At 38.6% G+C, this 21,796-nt stretch overlaps 1 pseudogene; it reads right to left on the bottom strand.

Moving 5' to 3' along the window:
- Positions 1–601: 601 nt before the first annotated feature.
- LOC112314256 (mitochondrial inner membrane protease subunit 1 pseudogene) lies at positions 602–17,827 on the bottom strand (annotated as a pseudogene).
- Positions 17,828–21,796: the final 3,969 nt, after the last annotated feature.

Here is a 21,796-nt window from a genome sequence, read left to right as displayed (position 1 = left end):
ATCCTCTGGTGTCTGGTTTGATGGGAAAGTAGCCAGAGGGTTGGTCCACCTTAAGGCACAGGAACTGAAACATAGCTTAGGTCAAGATGCTATCTTTAGCCTGCCAGAGGTCTGGACCACGAGACTGTTAGTCAGGTCTTCTGCTGACACCAGTGTTGCTTATTGGGAGAAAGACTGGGTCTCTGAGGGGTATATATATACATAGAGAGAGAGGTAATTTCTAGAGCTAGGATTTAAAACTAAATTTAATCAATGTATTAAGGACCCTCAGCTTCAGATTTGAAACTAGTTATTCCATTGCCATCTTCCCTAGAATTTAAAAGATTACAGAGAAATGTTCATAAATTGCAGTTCACCTTCTTCCTAAGAATTGCAAAGATTACTCTGCAAATTATTTCTTTGGGTCACTCTCAACATGTGGCTTAGCTAGTTCATTTTTCAATTAATCCTTATTAACTGTCTTTGGACTTGTCTCCCAAATTTGAGGGTGCTCCTTTTTTATTGAATGGTAATTATTTTATTGGTAAGCACATGGTTTCAGTGGCAAAAATAAAGTCACTTGGACAGGAGATAAAAATTAAGTCAAAATAATAAATGCTTGCTAATTATCAGAAAATCTGTGGCCATTAGGGTTGTCATAGAAATTCAAAATTACTCAGAGGCCAAATCTCAAAGAAGCATGTCCTCTTATTAATCCATATGAAGTAGGTCCATAGTACTTGGAATTGTAGAATTCTGTGGGTTATCACCTTCTAACCAAACATGATCTGTTGACACATACTATGGATTTTAAAGAGAACTAATGGACTGTTGGTAAGGATTTTGTCTCCTTCTAAACAAAGTACTCATTTACAAATGTTTGATTTTTGGATCACTTGGACTTTTTGTAGTCACAATATCACCTCTTTGGACACCATGAAAATGTTGACTAAGATGTTCTGCAAACAATATCTGAGTTTTGAATTGTAGGCTCCATTGATGGTCCAGAACTTATAACAGACAACATTACTAAGGTATTCAAAAGCATAATGAGCTATAAAGTCTATTGACTAGAATAGTCAATAAGTTGAAAGATTCTTCCCAGAACACCCTGGAGCAGAGCTCTGTGTAGACTCTGCCACCATTGGCCATAGGCCTGTTCTATAATACATTGAATTTTGAGGATAGTTGCAGGGCTTCCAGAAAAAAAGCATCTAAAGCATGTGTCAAAGCATATATAGGTGACTTCTGGCTTCAGGATGTTTCTGGTCCCAAAGAAGCCCAGGAGGCTCACACCCAGGACTCATGTGGGACTTTCTAGCTTGGGCTGCTCAGCAGACAGGTGCTCCTTTTTTGAAGTGGGTCATCCACAATGCTCTAACTACAATAGCTCTAGAGGGTGGGGTATTTGCCTGAGGGAACAGAGAGTAAATGCAGTGAGCAGGCATGTGTGCAATCCTGCTTTTCCCTAGGCCCCTGGAAGATGGGTGATGGACTGCAAAGTAATCAAGTATTGTGATTGGCCTCATTCCATGCTCTTAGCATTCCAGGTCTCACCTGCTACTCACTTACAGACACAATTTATTTTGCAGAATATCTTTGGAAAAATATTATCTCTCTTGCATCCCTGTGTTCTTGAGGGTGCTATTGGGTGTCTTCCCCCATTCATCAGGTGATGAATACCCAAATCTTAAATATACTGGGAAGATAAATCTGTTGCAAATAATATAATACAAAAGCAAATATGAAAGATTTTTGGATTATCTTTGCTGCTGTACATTATTGTAAGCACATATAATGAATTGACTCTAACCATGTTGACTTGTACATTATATCAATAGTTCCTCATTCCATATTCCTTAACTAAATCCCTTACTGAAGTGATTTCATGTACCAATAGTCACATTTCAGCTGCTTTCAATTTGGCACCTTAGCTATCTTTTTGAGTGTTGTCTTTTAACCATTGCTACAAAATGAGATTTAGATTTCGAATGTTAATACTTACATTATATTTTTGAAGCATTTAAATTTTTTAATTAAAAATTTTCAATGAAATTTATTGGGGGTAATGTTGGTTAATAATATATAAATATCAGGTGTACAATTTATAATACATCATGTGTATATTGCATTGTGTGCTCAGCACCCAAAGTCTAGTATTCATCACCATATATTTGACCTCCTTTACCCTCTCCATCCTACCCCCACCCACATTTTTTTCCTATAAAAATGTGTGCATTCTAATTTATTTTTAAGGAATTAAAAACTAAAGAATTTTTAAGGAATTAAGAGTGGTGTCTTAGTTTAGAATATTTTAGCTCTTTCTGACATTTAGTAAGGGGTTAGAGAAAATTGATGAGTGTAGCTTACTGTCTTCAAGTTACATCAGTTATTTAGTGAATTGAATGAGAATACATCAAGCTTAGTTTTAGAATGTTCCTTCTTATAAATGTGTTATGTATATCATAGAGACTTAGCAGCTCCACCAGTGTGGGAAGTGAACTTGTCACATATCATTCCCTTTTCAGGGTCAGGTCTAATTGAAACTTAGAGAAGGAAGTAGGGACCACTAAAGAAAACTCCAAGTGATTCAAGTAATGGTATTTATAGACCTCTGAGTCATTAATGATTCAGCACTGAAGTACAGTGTTAAGGACACTGGTTAAAGCAACAGTGGTGTGAAATTAAAGCTGAAGCCACTTGTGGTTCTTATCTGTGGATATTTGAAATTATGAGTAGGCAAAACATTTAGCACAACACCTCTTTCACTCCAGGCTCATTTGTAAGCAAATTAAAACTCTTCCTCTCAAATTTCTTTTAAATAATATGAACAGAAAACAAAGGTATCTTGTGTAAGTTAATTTGAAATGAAAATGTGAAGTCTACTTAGCTTTTTAAAAAACTGAGCTAGCATTCTTGAGTATTTCATACCAGATGCATTACAACCATGTGCTGTCATTCTTATAATACTCATCTTACAAATGATGAAACTGAGGTTTAGAGAAATTAAAAGCTTGATGAAAGTAATACAGCTAATAATTAATTTTCAGTCAAGATTCTAATGCAGATCCTTGCTCAGACAGGCCAAAATTGCTTGTACTGTGTTGTCTACTGTGGTGGAAAGAGGTAAGCGTCATGTCAAATGAACCGAGCTTCCAAACTCAACTTGGGTTTATGGTAAACTGCCTAAAATTGTAATCACTAAATGAAAGCCACAACATCAGAAATCATTTGAAATTCTTGGAGGAGAGAAGCATAATGTAAATGAAGATGATACTGGCTTATCTTTGGTTTAATACCAGTAAAATTAAAACTTCCAATTTCCATACCTTTTTCTTTTGAAATTTGAAGACAGACTTAGGGCAGATTTGTCATATTTGCTATATGTTATCTTATAATTTTCCTTTTAGAATGATATTATGATGAGTTTTCCCAGTTGCATATGTGGGGGACCAAGTATGCAGGCTATGACATCAGTTGGCAATGTGGGGACATACTCCATCAGGGACTTTGAAAGGGTTAGGAATCATCAGGCTCAGCAACACTCTGTGAGACAGCATGTCCTTCCAGCCTCCCAGGGCAGGACTCTGTATTACACAACCCCATCTTTCCAGAGTAAATCTGGTTCCTTGAATGAGTAGACCACTTACATTGCTGGTCAAGATGCATTTGCAAAGAGTGGGAGGTGACTGCAGAAACATATTATATCTTTTTAGCATGGATATTCCCTGAAGCTACAGAGAGGAAATCATAGAGAATAGGGGAGGGGACACATATTTGAATTACAGAGTAATACATCATATATCTATATGTATTAATTTATTTGGGGGTCATAGAGTTGTCAATGTTTTATTTTTTAACTAATAACATTGAAAAACACCCTGTCATCTACTATCATTTCATAAAAGAAAAGCCACTTTTAAACTAAAAAGAGGAAAAACATAATATCAAGGTAAGGTATAACCTTCTAAATGGATCAAACTTAGTTTCACTGGAAAATCATTCTAATGCACCTAGCTCTAATTTTTACCTCAGCCTGATGGAAACTAGACCATGCGTCAGTACTGCCTATAAACTATCACCAGACAGTCCCTGAATGTGAAAAATTTAGAAGTCCAAGTCCTAGAGCTTTGGTTCACTCACCAGACCTGAGGAAAATCTTGGAAAAATGTGCTCCATCAAAAGAAGACCAGAACAGGGTCTTATACATATTGTGTGCTCAAAAAAAAATTTGTTGTTGAAACTAAGGAGAAACGAACTTTGCCAAACACCAACATTGAATCTAGGGTGTGGACAGTGGAGGGAAGAGAGTCTCTAGGTCCCCCATCAGGAAGCCCACCCCTCATTCTCCACTGGTGTAAGGCACTGGGAGTGGGAGGCTGTGGCATGCGGGTCAAAAGCTGTCTATTCAGGAGCCAGACAGTATCTACTGATGGCCCATGTTGGAAGGATGAGCCTGAGGCCATGCAGCATCAGCAGTGACTGAACATTCCTTCAGAGAGCACCCAGGGGCTCTCCATGCTGCTCTTGGTCTCAGTGGGCCCCGGGATCCTTTTGCTGGGTTCACATTGGCCCAAGGGAAAAGGTGCAGTGTGGCGAGATCACCAACTTTCCAGACAGGCAGACCTGGTTGAAATGTTTATAATTAAACTCAATATCTACAGACACTTTTTTCTTATGATTAACTGCACCTGAAGATACATATAAAAACATAAACATGGCTAACAGCAATGAACACAGGCATAAATAAAAACATGAAAGTTCTATAATAAAAACAATTATTAAAATAAGCCACTATAAAGTCAAGGTCCATATTTTATTTAAAAAAAGACTTCTAATGATGTTTGTCACAGGATGGGTCTCTGGACCTCTGGGCTCATGAGAGACTCAGGCCAAAATTACATAGGTTTGGTGACCACAGGGCCTTAGATACAAAATCATTTGGTTTGGAAACCACAGGGCATTTTGAGTTCTCAGGAATGAGTGTCAACTCAGAGCTAGTCCTCCGTAATCCCCCCAAATTTGGGGTATTTCCATTTCCATAGTGCACAGTCACTCTGGTAAATGACCACATTTCCTTTGGGGAAGACTGGGAGTAAGATTTATGATACTTGTGGCACTGGGTCCTTCCTCAAAGGGATCTATGACATTTTATTAAGGACCCTCTATACTTGGAAAAAGAAAAAAAAATTGAGGGAATTGGACAGTAATTCTGAGATTTTGGGCTTGAACAAGTAGAAGGATGAACAGTATTCACTGAGATGGAAAGGGACCTAAATTTGAGGGTGGCAGGTGATCAGGAGTTCAGTTATGGGCATATTAATTTTGAGACACTGTTTGTTTAAACAGTATCTCAAGTGGAGTTGCTGTATAGATGGTTGGATGGATGAACCCGCCTTTCAAGGGAGAGGTCCAGTGTGAAAGTATAATCTGGCAGTCATCAACACATAGATGGTACTTAAAGGCATGAGATCCCAAGAGATAGTATGGAGAAATAGGAGAGGCCCTACAACCAGCAGGTCCCAGACCCAGGTGCTGGTCTTGGAGAAGAGGATAAACCAATAAAGGAGGAAGCCAGTGTGCAGCTCTGAATTCCGAGTGAAGAACGTGTTTCCAAGTAGTTGAACGTGATCAACCGTATCAAATGTTGCTGATCCATCAAGTGGGAGGAGGGATGAACCTTGACCATTGAATTCAGCAACATGGGGATTATTAATGATATTGGAAAAGCAGTTTGGGAGTGGTGGTGACGGCAAAAGTCTGATTAAAATGTGGTGACAGATAATTGGAGGAGAAAAGAGTGAATACCGAATAGTCAAATCGTTCAAGGAGTTTTGCTGCAGAGGAGAATGGAGAAATGGGCAGTAAGAGAAGGACGAAGTGGAGTCCAGAGAGGACATTTTCATAAGGTGAGGAGATAAAGATCAAACTATGCTGGTGTGTGCTGGAAATGACCTAACCAATAGACAAGGCAAAAATCAATGGTGTCGGACAGAGATGGAAACATTCCTAGAGTGATGCATTTGAGTAGGTGAAGGGCTATTTAGTTACAAATGTGAATCAATCCATAAACTCTAAACCACAGAGATTTACTCTAATTTATCACTTTTTCTTTTTCTTTATTTTGCTGCTTTTATACCTAGTTGACCATCATTGCCAAACCTTTGTAAAAGTAATGTATCCTTAATGAAACACTATGGAGAGGAACCCCCATGTAGTCTAATGTTTATGTCAATGCAGACCCACTTTATACTGGGACTGTACTGAATGAACTCAGAGTGCTATTTACTAGGGCCCCAGACAGGAAGAGGTGGCTAAGAGAGAACTACCATTGAATTTTAACACAGAATATTGAGTTCCATTTCTCATGGCACATTGGCAGCACTGCCTTCCTTCATATGCATTTATCTTGCCCCCTGATATGCACATAGCATTCTTTAAAAGAGACCACAGTTCCTATCTTCCACGGAAGCACCCCGTGAGAGCCTTCAGCCAGCAGTCCCTGTCTTTTGCTGTGGTCACTTGCCTTTCAGTACCCTTGATATTTATTTATTTTCTAATGTTTTTGTCAGAATGTTAATTTACTTTAAATATTATATATTTAACAATTATTTAACTCTCTAGTTATTCCACTTAGAAATCAAGACTCTTGACAGGTAGCTTTTAGTTTAAGATAAGTAAAAATTGAAAACCTTTAAAAACTAATAATTACAAGATTTAATGCTCTTTTTCCTTTTATTTTTTCCAAAGCGAACGTTTTTTCAGTATTTTCTGTAATATCATATGAATGTGGATTGGCAGTGGGTATGAAGTTGAAATATCACCCTTGTTGCACAGCAGGCCCTGCAGTGCAGCTGTCTGAGGCTTAATGAAAGAGAAAGTGTGTTAAATTCTGAAAAATCATCTCCCACTGGCTCTTGCCTGCTGTTATTCTGATTACTCAATCTCCTTCTGAATCTAATTTTGAATTCAGTAGCTTCTAAATTCAAACCACAGTGCATTTTGTGCATCGTGCTGAAGAAACTGCTGGAGGCAATACCCCTGTGCCCCACCGTGAATCATCTGAGGGAGGGAGGGCAGTCACATGCCCTACCTGTGCCTGCCTGCTGTCTGCCTGCTGTCTGCCTGCTGTCTGCCTGCTGTGCACTCCATATTGGTGCTACGTGTCGAGATGTCAGTCTTCCCCTCCAGCTGATGCCTTTGGTGAGGGAAGCTTCATACCTGCATCACTTCCTCCCCAGCAGTGCCCAGTACAGTGTGTGCCACATAGAGGCACCCAAGAAATATTTATCAAAAGGATGAATACTTTGAATAATTAATAAACCACATAATTTGGTCATCCATTTTGCCTGAAAGTAGCTTGCAGTTTAGAAGCTAGAAAGTTAATGTATTTAATTAACTCTCTTGCTCATCCACTCCAATCCCCACCCAACACTTTTACCAGGATTATCTGTTTTGTATGTTTAGTGTTTTGTCCCCTCTTGGTCTTTTTTCTTTTATGATTCTCAGTTTGAGTCAGGTTGCAAAGGTGTAAGATCTAGTTTAGTGTATCTATTTGTAACACAAAAAGCTTTTAGCAGGAACTGTAACAGGTCTTTACTCTCTATCAGGCTCTACTTTATGTGAATGTGGACTGATGTCCCCTCTGCCTGGGATGCCTTTCCTCCACCAGTCCACCTGACAGCATCAGTATAGGAAGCTATTGTTAGAACCGCAAGTTTTGGTTTAGCCAGAAGTTTTGGTAGGTGGTTTTGATTCCACCTATCTCTTGTGTGACATTAGGCAAAATTCCTGACTTTCTGGAGGATCTGTTATTTCCTTTGTAAAACGTGGGTAGAGCTGATCTTGATGGACTGCTGTGGGGATTTAACGAGATGATATGTAAACGTGACACAGTAATGGTAAGTGCTGTGACTGCTGCTGTCATGGCTATCATCATGATCGCCCCTGTAGCATTTTATATACCCAGCACTCATTGCCTTCTGTTGTCCTTGTTCCTTTTCATATAGTCTCTCTACATGGCTGAGCCACGTGATGACAGGAACGTTGTCTTATTAATCAGTAGATCTCTAGTATATAGCATCTCACACTGGACTTGCTACCTAAAATCAGCTCATTAATTGTGTTTTGAATGAATACAGAAATATAATCAACTTTTACGTAGGCATAAAGCTAGCTTTCAACCACATATCTGAAAAAGTATCATGCAAATGATAGTGCTAAGTCTGGGATATTGAATAAAAGTGTAATGACCATAAATTTGGAGATTCAGTAGGAGGCTATTGCTTGTAAGCTCTACATGCAATTACAGTAAGCTGTAACAGCTTTAAACATTAATATAAAAATAAATTTGTGCTCAATTATAGTTCTTGGAATAATACTTTAAGTAATTGCAAATTTTAGTTGTTTTTGTTTTTTGACATATTGTTGGATATTTCTACTTTTCTTTGAGATGGCTTTTTGATCAAGAATGCAGTCCCTAATCAAAATACTGTCTGAGAGACTGCAGTTGCTTTAAACTTGTTTTATTTTCTTATAAGGTTTTAAGGCACTCACGTTTTTGAGAAAAATAGTCTACCTGACTTCCACTATGTTCAGAGTTATCATTAGTAGTGGTCAGCTCTGCAAAACTTGAGGACAAGGAGGCAAATAGGAGTGATGTCATTTTGGATCTCTGTCTCCGTGTGGCACTCCCTAATCACTCACACTACCTCTTCTTTTCCTTTTCACCTGTGAAAGGCTAAAACCTAATACCTGAAGTTGGAGACTGGGGTGATAGTATCCCAGCTGTTGTTTAGGAATTGCTGGTGCTTTTGTGGGAACTATCAAGGTCCTGAAAATTTCAAAACTTCTAAGTGGTTATAAGGTTTGATGCTTTTTCCTGTATCCGTTACAGAAACCCAGATTTCTGGAAAGACTGGGCTCAAATTTGCTTGGTTGGCATTTCAAAATTAGGCAGAGGTCCTCTTGGACTTTGGAGGCCAAAGTCACAGTGACTTGGGAGACTGTAGTTAACAGAAAAAAGATAGGCTTTGGGTTTATGTACGTATGCAGACTTAAATTCAGTTCTACCTCTGAAGTATATTCATATTTTTGAGCCTTCAAGCAGTATTTTCATTTTTTAAATTTTTTCATTTTATTTTTATTTTTAAATTTTACTGTTCAATTACAGTTGTTCCAATATTTTCCCCATTGCTCTCCCATGCCCTGCCCACTCACTCCCCTGTCCCACCGGCTCCCACAGTCGATAACCACCCTGTTGTCCATGGCTATGGGTCTTTTATACACGTTTCTTTACTAGACCCTTGACCTTCTTATCCCTCTCCCCACTCCCCTCTGGTTACTGTCAGTTTATTCTTTATTTCCATGTCTCTGGTTCTATTTTGCTCATTTGTTTGTTTTGTTCACTAGGTTCTACTTATAGGTGAGATCGTACGGTATTGGTCTTTCACCACAAGGCTTATTTTGCTTAGCATAATAATCTCCAATTCCACCCATGCTTTCTCTAAAGAGTAGGAGTTCCTTCTTTTTCTCTGCTGTGTGATATTCCATTGTGTAAATGTACCACAGTTTTGTTTTTTTTTTCCAAACTCATTTACTGATGGGCACTTAGGCTGTTTCCAGCACTTGACTATTGTAAACTGCTATGAACATTGGGGTGCATATGTTCTTTTGAATTGGTGTTTCAGGATTCTTAGGGTGAATTCCAGCGGTGGAATTGCTGGGTCAAAAGGCAATTCCATTTTTAGTATTTTGAGAAAATTCCATACTGTTTTACACAGTGGTTTCACCAGTCTGCATTCCCACCAACAGTGCACTAGGGTTCCCTTTTCTCCACAGCCTTGCTAGCACTTGTTTGATGATTTGTTTATGATGGCCATTCTAACCGGTGTGAAGTGGTATCTCATTGTGGTTTTAATTTGCATGTCTCTGCTGCCTAGTGATGTTAAGCATCCTTTCATATGTCTCTGGTCCCTCTGTATGTCCTCCTTGGAGAAGTTTCTGTTCAGGCCCTTTGGCCATGTTTTGATTGGATTGTTTATCTTCCTGGTTTTGAGTCATATGAGCTCTATATATTTTGGAGATCATACCCTTGTCCAAAGTATCATTGGCAAATATGTTTTCCTATATGGTTGGTTCCCTTTTCATTTTGTCGATGTTTACTTTAGCTGTCCAGAAGCTTTTTAATTTGATGCAGTTCCATTTCTTTATTCTTTCCTTTATATCCCTTGCCCTAGAGGATGTTTCTGTGAAAATATTGCTGCATGGAATATCTGAAATTTTTCTACCTTTGTTTTCTTTTAGGACTTTTATGGGGTCACAAGTTATATTTAAGTCTTTTTTTTTAAAGGAAAGAAATTATTTATTTAAAAGTTACACAGACTTAAGAGTAATGACTTAATGTCTTCATTAAGATATGAAAGTCCTCTAGAATACCCACAGATGCACAGTCCTTCCCTCTCCCTCTGCCCAGTCCAGGGTACCGTATCTCAGGAAAAGAAGTAGAAGTCCGTGATTCAGACTCCCGGCACCATCAGTTGTGTGGCTGCCTCAATCTCCAGTTAATCCAAAGCCATGTGGCACCTTCTCACAGCCTACCAGCAAGAGTCCTTTCTCCCCTTTTCTTCCTGGCAAAGTCTCTCCTGCTGCCTAAGCCACATGGCGAAAAGAAGCACTCCAAAACCACATGGTCCTCTCCTATTCACTCCACCAAAGCTGAATGATCCTCTCCCTTCTTCCCCAACACCTCATGGTCCTCCCTCTTCTCCTTCAGAACCACGTGGTCCTCCCTCATACTTAAGTCTTTTAATCACCTTGAGTTTATTTTTGTGTATGGTGTAAGTTAGTGGTCTAGTTTCATTTTTTTGCGTGTACCTGTCCAGATCTTCCAAAACTGTTTATTGAAGAGGCTATTTTTACTCATTGTATGCTCATCCCTCTTTGTCAATTATTAGTTGACCATAGAGAGATTGGTTTATTTCTGGGCTCTCTATTCATTGATCTATGTGTTCTTATGCCAATACCAGGCTATTTTGATTAAAGTGGCCTTGTAATATAGTCTGATATCAGGTATTGTGATCCCTTCTGCTTTGTTCTTCTTTCTCAAAATTGCTGAGGTTTTTCAGGGTTCTTTATGGTCCCCTTTACATTTTTTTGAAACATTTGTTCTATATTTGTGAAATATATCATTGGTATTTTAATAAGGATTGCATTGAATCTATCAATTGCTTCGGGTAGTATGGACATTTTGATGGTGCCAGTTCTTCCAGTCCATGAACACAGTATATGCTTCCACTTATTTGTGTCTTCCTTAATTTCTTTCTTCAGTGTCCTGTAGTTTCCTGAGTACAAGTCTTATCTCCTTGGTTAAGTTTATTCATAGGTACTTTATTTTTCTTGTTGCTATATCAAATGGAATTTTTTCCCCTAGTTTCTATTTCTGATATTTCATTGTTGGTGTACAAAAATGCCTTTGATTTCTGAATATTGCATTTGTATCCTGCTGTTTTGCCAAATTCATTTATTAGGTCGAGTAGTTTTTTCATGGACCTGTAAGGTTTTCTATATATACTCTCATGTCATTTGCAAACAATAACAGTTTTACTTCCTCCTTTCCAACTTGGATGCTTTTTATTTCTATTTCTGAAATAAAAGAAATCTCTCCCATCTCCCCTCTGGTCACTGTCGGCCTTTTCTCAGTTTCAGTGTCTTTGGTTATATTTTGCTTGCTTGTTTGTTTTGTTGATTAGGTTCCTGTTAAAGGTGAGATCATATGGTATTTGTCTTTCAACACCTGGCTTATTTCACTTAGCATAATGTTTTCCAGTTCCATTCATGCTGTTGCAAAGGGTAGGAGCTCCTTCTTTCTGCTGCATAGAATTCCAATGTGTAAATGTACCATGGCTTTTTGATCCACTCATTTACTGATGTGCACCTTGGTTGCTTCCAGCTCTTGGCTATTGTAAATTGTGCTGCTATGAACATTGGAGTGCATAGGTTCTTTTGGATTGGTGTTTCAGGGTTCTTAGGATATAATCCTAGCAGTGGAATTGCTGGGTCAAAAAGCAGATCCATTTTTACTTTTCTGAGGAAATTCCATGCTGTTTTCCACAGTGGCTGCAACAGTCTGCAATTCCACCAACAGTGCACTAGGGTTCCCTTTTCTCCACAACCTCTCCAACACTTGTTATTTGTTGCTTTGGTTATGATGACCATTCTGACCAGTGTGAGGTGGTATCTCATTGTGGTTTTAATTTGCATCTCTCTGATAGCTAGAGATACTGAGCATCTTTTCATATGTCTCTGGCCCCTCTGTATGTCCTCCTTGGAGAAGTGTCTGTTCAAGTCCTTTGCCCATTTTTTAATTGGGTTGTTTGTCTTCTTAGAATGGTGTCATGTGAGCTCTTTAAATATTTTGGAGGTCAAACCCTTGTCCGAAGTATAATTGGCAAAGATATTTTCCCATATGTTGGGGTCCCTTTTAATTTTGCTGATGTTTTCTTTAGCCATTCAGAAACTTTTAATTTTGCTGAAGTCCAGTTTGTTTATTCTATCCCTAATGTCCCTTGCTCTAGGGGACATATCAGTGAAAATATTGCTGCATGGAATATCTGAGATTTTCCTGCCTATGTTCTCCTCTATGACTTTAATGGTTTCACGACTTATATTTAAGTCTTTTATCCACCTTGAATTTATTTTTGTGTATGGTGTAAGGTGGTTCTTGAGTTTCATTTTTTTGCATGTAGCTGTCCAGATATCCCAACACCATTTGTTGAAGAGAATATTTTTACTCCATTTTATACTGCTGTCCCTCTTGTTGAAAATTAATTGACTGTAGAGACTTGGGTTTATTTCTTGGTTCTCTGTCCTGTTCCATTGGTCTATGTGCCTGTTTTTATGCCAATACCAGGCTGTTTTGATTACAGTGGCCTTGTAATACAGTTTAGTATCAGGTATTGTGATTCCCTCCTACTTTGTTCTTCTTTCTCAAAATTGCTGCAGCTATTTGGGGTCATTTATGGTTCCATATAAATTTTCGAAGTGTTCTATATCTGTGAAATATGTCATGGGTACTTTAGTAGGTATTGCATTGAATCTATAAAATGCTTTGGGTAGTATGGACATCTTGATGATGTTAAGTATTCTGATCCATGAACAGAGTATATGTTTCCATTTGTTTGTGTCTTCCTTGATTTCTTTCTTCAGTGTTGAGTATTTTTTCGCTGTACAGGTCTTTTACCTCCTTGGTTAGGTTTATTGCTAGGTATTTTATTTTTCTTGTTGCTATATCAAATGGGATTTTTTTTCTTGATTTCTGCTTCTGATGTTTCATTGTTGGTGTACAAAAATGACTTTGATTTCTGGATATTGACTTTGTATCCTGCTGTTTTGCCAAATTCATTTATTAGGTCAAGCACTTTTTTGGCAGAGTCTATAGGATTTTCTATGTACACTATCATGTCATCTGCAAACAATGACAGTTTTGCTTCCTCCTTTCCAATTTGGATGCCTTTTATTTCCTTTTCTTGTCTGATTGCTGTGGCTAAAACTTCCAATACTATGTTGAATAGAAGTGTTGAAAGTGGACAACCTTGTCTTGTTTCTGATCTTAGTGGGAAAGATTTTAGTTTTTGCCCATAGAGCATGATGTTAGCTGTAGGTCCCAAATATATGGACTTGATTATGTTGAGGAATGCTCCTTCTATTCCCACTTTGCTGAGTGTTTTTTTATCATAAATAGCTGCTGTACTTTATCAAGTGCTTTTTCTGCATCTATTGATATGGTCATGTGACTGTTGTTTATGTGGTGTATTATGTTTATTGATTTGCGAATATTGTACCATCCTTGCATCCCAAGGATGAATCCCACTTAATCATGGTATATAACATTTTTAATGTATTGCTGGATGCGGTTTGTCAATATTTTGTGGAGAATTTTAGTGTCTATGTTCATCAGCGATATTGGGCTGAAGTTTTCTTTCTTTGTTGTGTATTTATCTGGTTTTGGAATTAGGATGATGCTGGCTTCATAAAAAGAGTTTGGGAGTATTCCATCAGTTTGGATTTTTTTTTGAATAGTCTGTGAAGGATAAGGATTAGTTCTTCCTTAAATGCTTTGTAGAATTCTCCCATGAAATCATCTGGTCCAGGGTTTTTGTGTGTTGGGAGTTTTTTGATTACTGCTTCAATTTCATCAGGGGTTACTAGTCTGTTCAGGCTTTCTGGTTCTTCTTCATTCAGTTTTGGAAGATTCCATTTTTCTAGAAATTTGTCCATTTCATCTAGGTTTTCACATTTCTTGGCATACAGTTCTTCATAGTAATTTCTTACAATCCTTGTATTTCTGTGGTATCAGTTGTAATCTCTCCTCTTTCATTTCTGATTGTGTTTATTTGGGTCCTCTCTCTTTTTTTTCTTGATGAGCCTGCTTAAAGGCTTGTTAATTTTGTTTATCTTTTCAAGGAACCAGCTCCTGGATTCATTGATCCTTAGAATTGTGCTTTTAGTCCCTATGTCATTTAACTCTGCTCTGATCTTGGTTATTCCCTTCCTTCTACTTGCTCTGGGTTCTCTTTGTTGTTGTTCCTCCAGTTCTTGTAGGCGTAGGGTTAGGTTGTTTGTTTGAAATGTTTTTATCTGTTTAAGGTAGGCCTGTATTGCTATGAACTTCCCTCTCAGGACTGCCTTTGCTGTGTCCCATAAGTTTTGCTTTGTTGTAAGTTCATTTTCATTTGTTTCCAGAAACTTTTTGATTTCTTCCTTAATCTTGTTCTTGACCCATTCATTGTTTAATAGCATGCTATTCAATCTCCATGATTTTGAACATTTTGGGTTCTTTCCTTGAGGTTGGTTTCTAGTTTCTGTCCCCTGTGGTTGGACAAAATGCTTGATATGATTTCAATTTTCTTCAATTTGTTGAGGCCTGTTCTGTGTCCTATCATGTGGTCTGTCTTTGGAAATGTTCCATGTGCATTTGAAAAGAATGCGTATTTTGCTTCTTTGGGATGAAAAGCTCTCTATATACCAGTTAAGTCCATTTCATCTACGGTATTGTTCAATGACACAATATCTTTGTTGATATTTTGTTTGGAAGATCTGTCCATTTTTGATAGTGGATTGTTAAAATCCCCTACTATAATTGTGTTGCTGTCAATCTTTCTTGAAGTCCTCAAAGAATTTCTTTATGTATTTGGGTGCTCCTATGTTGGGTGCATATATATTTACAATGTTCATTTCTACTTGGTGGATTCTTCCTTTGAGTATTATGAAGTGACCTTTTGAGTCTCTCTTTATGGCCCTTCTTTGGAAGTCTATTTTGCCTGATATGAGTATTGCTACCCCTGCTTTTTTTTCCTGTCCATTCACTTGGAAAATTTGTTTCCAACCTTTCACTTTCAGTCTGTGTAGGTTTTTTGCCCTGAGGTGGGTCTCTTGTAGGCAGCATATGTGTGGGTCATGCTTTCTTATCCATTCCTCTATTCTGTGTCTTTTGTTTGGGGCATTTAATCCATTTATGTTTGAGGTATTTATTGATAGGTACTAATTCATTGCCATTTTTTCATATATGTGCTCCTCTGTCTTTCTCTTTTCCTTCCTTTCCTTAAAGCAGTCCCTTTAGCATCTCTTGTAGAGCTGATTTTTTGGAGGTGTATTCTTTTAGACTTCTTTTGTCTGGGAAACTCTTTATTTGGCCTTCTGTCTTGATTGAGAGCCTTGCTGTGTAAAGTAGTCTTGGTTGTAGGCCTCTGGTTCTCATTACTTGGAATATTTTTTGCCATTCTCTTCTGGCCTGGAGTGTTTCCATTGAGAAGTCAGCTGCTAACCTTATTGGGGCTCCCTTGTATGTTACTTCCTGTTTCTCCCTTGCTGCCTTTAAGATTCTTTCTTTGTTTTGGAATTTTGCCATTTTAATTATGATGTGTCATGAAGTGGGACTCTTTGGGTTGCTCTTGCTTGGGACTCTCTGTGTTTCCTGGATTTGTGTAACTTTTTCTCTCATCAAATTAGGGAAATTTTCCACTATTACTTTTTCAAACAGGTTTTCTATCCCTTGCTCTTCTTCTTCTCCTTCTGGTATCCCTATTATACAGATATTATTACTTTCATGTTGTCCTGCATTTCCCTTAATCCCTCTTCATTCTTTCTGAGCCTCTTTTCCTTTTCTTGCTCTTTCTGGGTGTTTTTTTCTACTTTGTCCTCCAGCTCGCTGATCCTATCCTCTGCTTCATCAAGTCTGCTTTTCATTCCTTCTACTGTGTTCTTCAGTTCAGAAATTGTATTCTTCATTTCCTCTTGGCCCTTATTGATAGTTTCTATTTCCTTTTTCATGTTGATATAGTTTGCAGTTAGTTCATTGTAGTTTCCCTGCAGTTTCTGGTAGTTCTCTGTGAGCTCAGTGAGCTTCCTGATAACCATTGCTTTGAAGTCATTATGTGATAGTTGACTTGCCTCTCTTTCATTTAGCATTCTTCATGAGGCTTCCTTCTTTCCTTTTATTTGGGGATTGTTTCTTTGTCTTCCCATTGTTTGTGAGACTCTTTTTGTTAGCCTCTGTTTCTTAAAGTGATCTGTTCTGACTCCCTGGGTTTACAGTGTGAATTTCTATGGTAGAATGCCAGTGGGACTCAGTGGTGTGGTCTCCTTAATCTCCTGAGCTCATTGGTCTTGGGCTGTTATTTATGTTGGCTTTCAGTATGTCTTTGGGTTTTGATTATTTTTGGGTGTTTCTTGGATGTGTCCTTCCCTCCATCTGCTTAACTGAGGGTCACTCCATCCACCATGTTTTGTATTCTGTTTTGCAGATGTGGACAGGTTGTGTTGAAGCTGATTCTTCTGTGTGCAAGGTTTTGTGGCTTCTTCTCTCTTGCTCTTGTTCAGTTGTTTGTTCTGAGTAATTTCTCCACTATTTAGTTGTATTTCCAGATCAGTCCTCAATTGAAGTTAGTGTGGCTTCCACTCCCTCCTTCACCTTCTTCTGTTGTTATCTGTTGGTAGTTCCTTTTTGGTGGTTTCCTCTTCCACCAGGTGTACTGGTGTTCACCTCTCCCACCTTGTAAGTTCTTTGGGGTAGCAAAGTGAAATTTGTCTTACTGTCTCGGTTGTTAGGATGATCCCTGTTTGGGTCTATCTCTGGTCTTTTCACAGCTCCAGGGTTTATTGTCTCACCTGTTGGAAAAGAAGAAAAAAAAAGGAAGAAGGAAAAAGAAATAGAAAAGGAAAGGAAGGAAGAAGGAATAAAAAAAATAGGAGGAAAGAAAGGAAGAAGGTGTTTATATATTCTTGATGGATTCTTCCCTTAAGTATTATGAAGTGTCTTTCTCTGTCTGTTTTTATGACCCTTGTTTTGAAATCTATTTTATCTGATTTAAGTATTGCCACACTGGATTTTTTCATGTCCATTTACTTGGAATATTTTTTTTCTATCCCTCCACCTTCAGTCTCATCAAGTTAGGGAAGGTTTCTGTTATTACTTTTTCAAATGGTTTTTCTGTCCCTTGCTCCTCTTCTTCTCCTTCTGGTATCCCTATTATATGGATATTATTATGTTTCATGTTGTCCTGCAGGTCCCTTAACCTCTTTTTGTTTTTTCTTAGTCTTTTTCCTTTTCTTGTTCTTTCCAGGAATTTTTTTCTACCTTGTCCTCCAGCTTGCTGATTTGATCCTCTGCTTCATCCAACCTGTTTTTAATTCCATCTACTGTGTCCTTCATTTCAAATATTGTATTGTTCATTCCCTCTGGGTTCTTATTGATAGTTTCTATATCTTTTTTCATGTTGGTGTATTTTGCAGTAAGTTCCTTGTAGCTTCCCTGGAGTTCTCTGTAGTTCTCACTGAGCTCCTTGAGCATCCTTATAACCATTATTTTGAACTTGGTGGCTGATAGTTTGCTTGCATCAATTTTGCTTAACTATCGCTCTGGGGATTCCTCCTTTCCTTTCAATTTGTGGTTGTTTCTTTGTCTCCCCATTTTAGGTGACTCTTCTTGTTTGTTTCTGCATATTAGATTGATCTGCTCTGACTCCTTGTCTTCATGGTGTGACCTTCTGTGGTAGGAGACCTGTGGGGCCCAGTGGTGCAGTCTCCTTGATCTCCTGAACTTGATGCTCTTGGGATGGGCTTGTGCCATTTATGTGGGCTCTCTGGTTGTAATTGGCTTTTGGTTGTTTTTGTTTCATTCCTTGGTGGGTCCTTTCTGAGGATAAAGCTGAGAGTCACTCTGTCCTCCATGTCTTGTATACTGTTGCATAGGTGCTGCCAGAACAAAACCAAACAGCCCAGGAAACAAACTCACACCTGCAAAAATGGCCCCTACCCTCAACCACACTATCAAGAGCAAATGAGCCAATATTAGTAAAGGTGTAAAGAGATTAAGACTACTATAAGAAAGTAAAAAAAATGAGATGACTAACTGCAAGAAAAGTGATTTTGCGAGGGTAGAGGGAGGATGAATAATAAGAGTAGGAATAGAGAGAGGGCAAAGATAAAAAGAAAATATAATTTACATCATACATAGAGTTCCAGCCAAGACAGAGGCATTGGTAGAAACACTTTGCTTCCTTGAACAACCAAAAGAAAAATAACAACCAATTTAAAAACAATAAACAACCCAAAGTTCCAGAAAATCAAACTGCATGGAACTCTGACAGCCAAGGAGTTAAAGAAACATTCATCCAGACCAGTAGGAGGGCTGGAGATGGACAGATGGGTAGAGAGGATGTGCGGCAAATCAGTGGACCATGAAGGCAAAGCGTGGCTGGCTGACTGGGAAACTAAAGACTTAAAACCTCTAGCTATAAAACCTGTGGAGGTTGCGAAGGTGGGAGAAACTCCCAGTCTCACAGGAGAGCTCCTTGGAACCTGGGGCTAGAGTGGAGCAACCTAGGGGCATTTTTCCTTCTCTGACCCCTACACCACAGACAAGTGACACAATGCAATAGAGGGTTGTTTCATCTTGGTGAACACCTAAGGCTCCACCCTTTTACAACAGGTGCTCAGAAACAAAGAAATATGGCCCAAATGAAAGAACAGATCAAAACTCCAGAAAAAGAGGTAAGTGATGAGGAGATAGACAACCTATCTGATGCAGAGTTCAAAACACTGGTAATCAGGATGCTCACAGAATTGATTGAGCTTAGTCACAAAATGAAGGAAGAAATGAAGGCTATACAAAGTGAAATAAAAGAAAATATACAGGGAACCAACAGTGAAGGGAAGAAAACCGGGACTTAAATCAACAATTTGGACCAAAAGAAGAAACAAATATCTTACCGGAACAGAGTGAAGAGATAAGAATGCAAAAAAATGAGGAGAGGCTTAGGAACCTCTGGGACAACTTTAAGCACTCCAACATCTGAATCAAGGGGATGCCAGAAGGAGAAGAGAAAGAGCAAAAAATTGAAAACTTATTAAAAAAAATAATGAAGGAAAACTTCCCCAATTTGGTGAAGGAAATAGACTTCCAGGAAGTCCAGGAAGCCCAGAGAGTCCCAAAGAAATTGGACCCAAGGAGGAACACACAAAGTCACATCATAACTTAACATCATAATTAAGTTACCCAGGTTAAAGATAAGGAGAGAATCTTAAAAGCAGCAAGAGGAAAGGAGAGAGTTACCTACAAAGCAATTCCTGTAAGACTCCATTGCGGATTGTCAAAAGAGACCTTACAGGCAAGAAGGGGCTGGAAAGAAATATTCAAAGTCATGAAAGGCATGGACCTACATCCAAGATTACTCCATCCAGCAAAGCTTTCAGTTAGAATGAAAGGGCAGATAAAGAGCTTCCCAGATAAGGTAAAGTTAAAGAAGTTTATCATTACCAAGCCACTATTACCAAGCCACTATATAAAATGTTAAAGGGATTTATCTGAGAGATAGAAGAATATAAAAAACTATGAACACTAAAATTACGACAAACTCACAACTATTGACAACTGACAAAAAACAAAAATAGAAACAAAAACTAGGCAAACAACTAGAACAGGAACCGAATCACAGAAATGGAGATCACAGGGAGGCTTATCAGTGGGGAGGGGGAGGGGAGCAAACAGGGAATAAGAAGCATAATGGGCAGGAATACAATAGATAGGGCGAGGTTAAGAATAGTATAGGAAACAGAGAAGCCAAAGACCTTATATGTACAACCCATGGACATGAACTAAGGGGGGTGGAATGCTGGAGGGTAGGGGGAGCAGGGCAGAGGGGCAATAAAAGGGAGTAAAAAATTGGGAAGAAAAAAGTGTAATAGCATAATCATTAAAATATATATAAAAACAAAAAAAATAACATCATAAATAGAGTGGGGGGGACAGAATGGAGTAAGAGAAGGGAAGCATATAGTACTAGGTTTAAACTGAAATTAAAAATAAAATATATATGTGTATATATATATATCTATTGAGAGGAATGAAAACAATAACAACAACAAAGAATATATATATGTATATAATATGAAAGGGACCTAGTTGGAGAAAATGATCCACCACAGCAATATCAACAGCAAATGAACTAAGATTTATATAGGTGGGATGGGAATAAGAGGGAAAAAAAAAAGAAAGAAAAGTTTAAGACATGTTTAAATGAAAGCGAAGTTATTTTGAGAGGATAGAGGGTGAAGGAATACTGAGTGGGGAAAGAAAACCAATTTCAGACAGTGAAAAATTAATATTTAAAACAACAACAACATAAAAGAAAGGGCAGGAAGGAGATGAAGTGGAGAAGGAGAGGGAATGGTAAAATTAGAGATTTGAAATACAAAAATAGTGACTATCTAGAAATAAGATTGAATAAATGCAACAACAACCAACTTATCCACAACCAACAAGCATGGCGAGCAGAATGGTGGCGAGAGAATATATTTTATGAACAGGGAAAAGAATGTGAGATGACTAATGATGATTACAAATGGTTCAGAGAGGCTGGGGGTGGAAACAGTAAGAGTGTGGGATAGAAACAAGTTGTGGCAAGAGAGAAAGTAGAATTTAAAACAAAAATAGGAAGAGGAAATAAAAAGGTAAAATGGAATAGGAGGAGGGAAGAGCAAAAGATGAGATTTGAAATAAACTATAATATAAAACCTTGTGACATATTAGGTCCAAACTTGAAGGGTATGAAATGAATGTTAAATAGCTATGCAGGAGAGAGGATAGCACCTTGTTGTTCCTGTCTCTATTCTCTCTGCTCTCCTGGGTGTAGCAGATCCGGGCCCAAGGATCTGTGCAGTTCCTAGTGTTTGGCAGAGCTTTTTCTTCTTTTCCCTGTGGAATGTATGCAGCAGGATACTCCTGAGCCTGGACTCGCTGATCTGCAGAGCCTGTAATCCCACAGGAGCGGGTTGGGTTTACGTGTGTGGGGGGAGCTGGCCAGCTGCAGTAAATCTCGTGTTCAGCTCCTGCATCCCTCCTGGGCCTGTGGCTTTCTTACAGGGGGTTCTGTCGTAAATTCTTCACTCTGAACAGACCCTTGCTCTGGAGCGTGCTGGGTCAGGTTCTACTGTTCCTTCAGTGTAATCTACCTCTAGTCGCTGCGCCTGTGCACAGGTGTGTGAGCCCCAGGTCCCTGCCAAGTCCAAGTCACTCCTCAGCTCCCCCTTTAAAAGAGTTTCTGTGTAGTCTCCATGCTGTATAGCACCGGTCCCTGGGGAACCTGTTCTCCACATGCTCCCCCTTCCCAAAAATCACACAGTCTCTCATGGTCAGGGCTGGCTACCATCTCTCAGGGCCTCAGAGAGTTTTAGGTAAAGTTTCTTTCTGGATCTTTACTGGATGGCGTTGGGAAGAGCCCTACAGTTATACTATAACACAGGGTCGTGGCCGACTGCT

The sequence above is a fragment of the Desmodus rotundus genome, chromosome 5 (genome assembly GCF_022682495.2).
Source record: "Desmodus rotundus isolate HL8 chromosome 5, HLdesRot8A.1, whole genome shotgun sequence".
NCBI lineage: Eukaryota > Metazoa > Chordata > Mammalia > Chiroptera > Phyllostomidae > Desmodus > Desmodus rotundus.
This window is presented reverse-complemented; position numbering and strand designations above follow the sequence as displayed.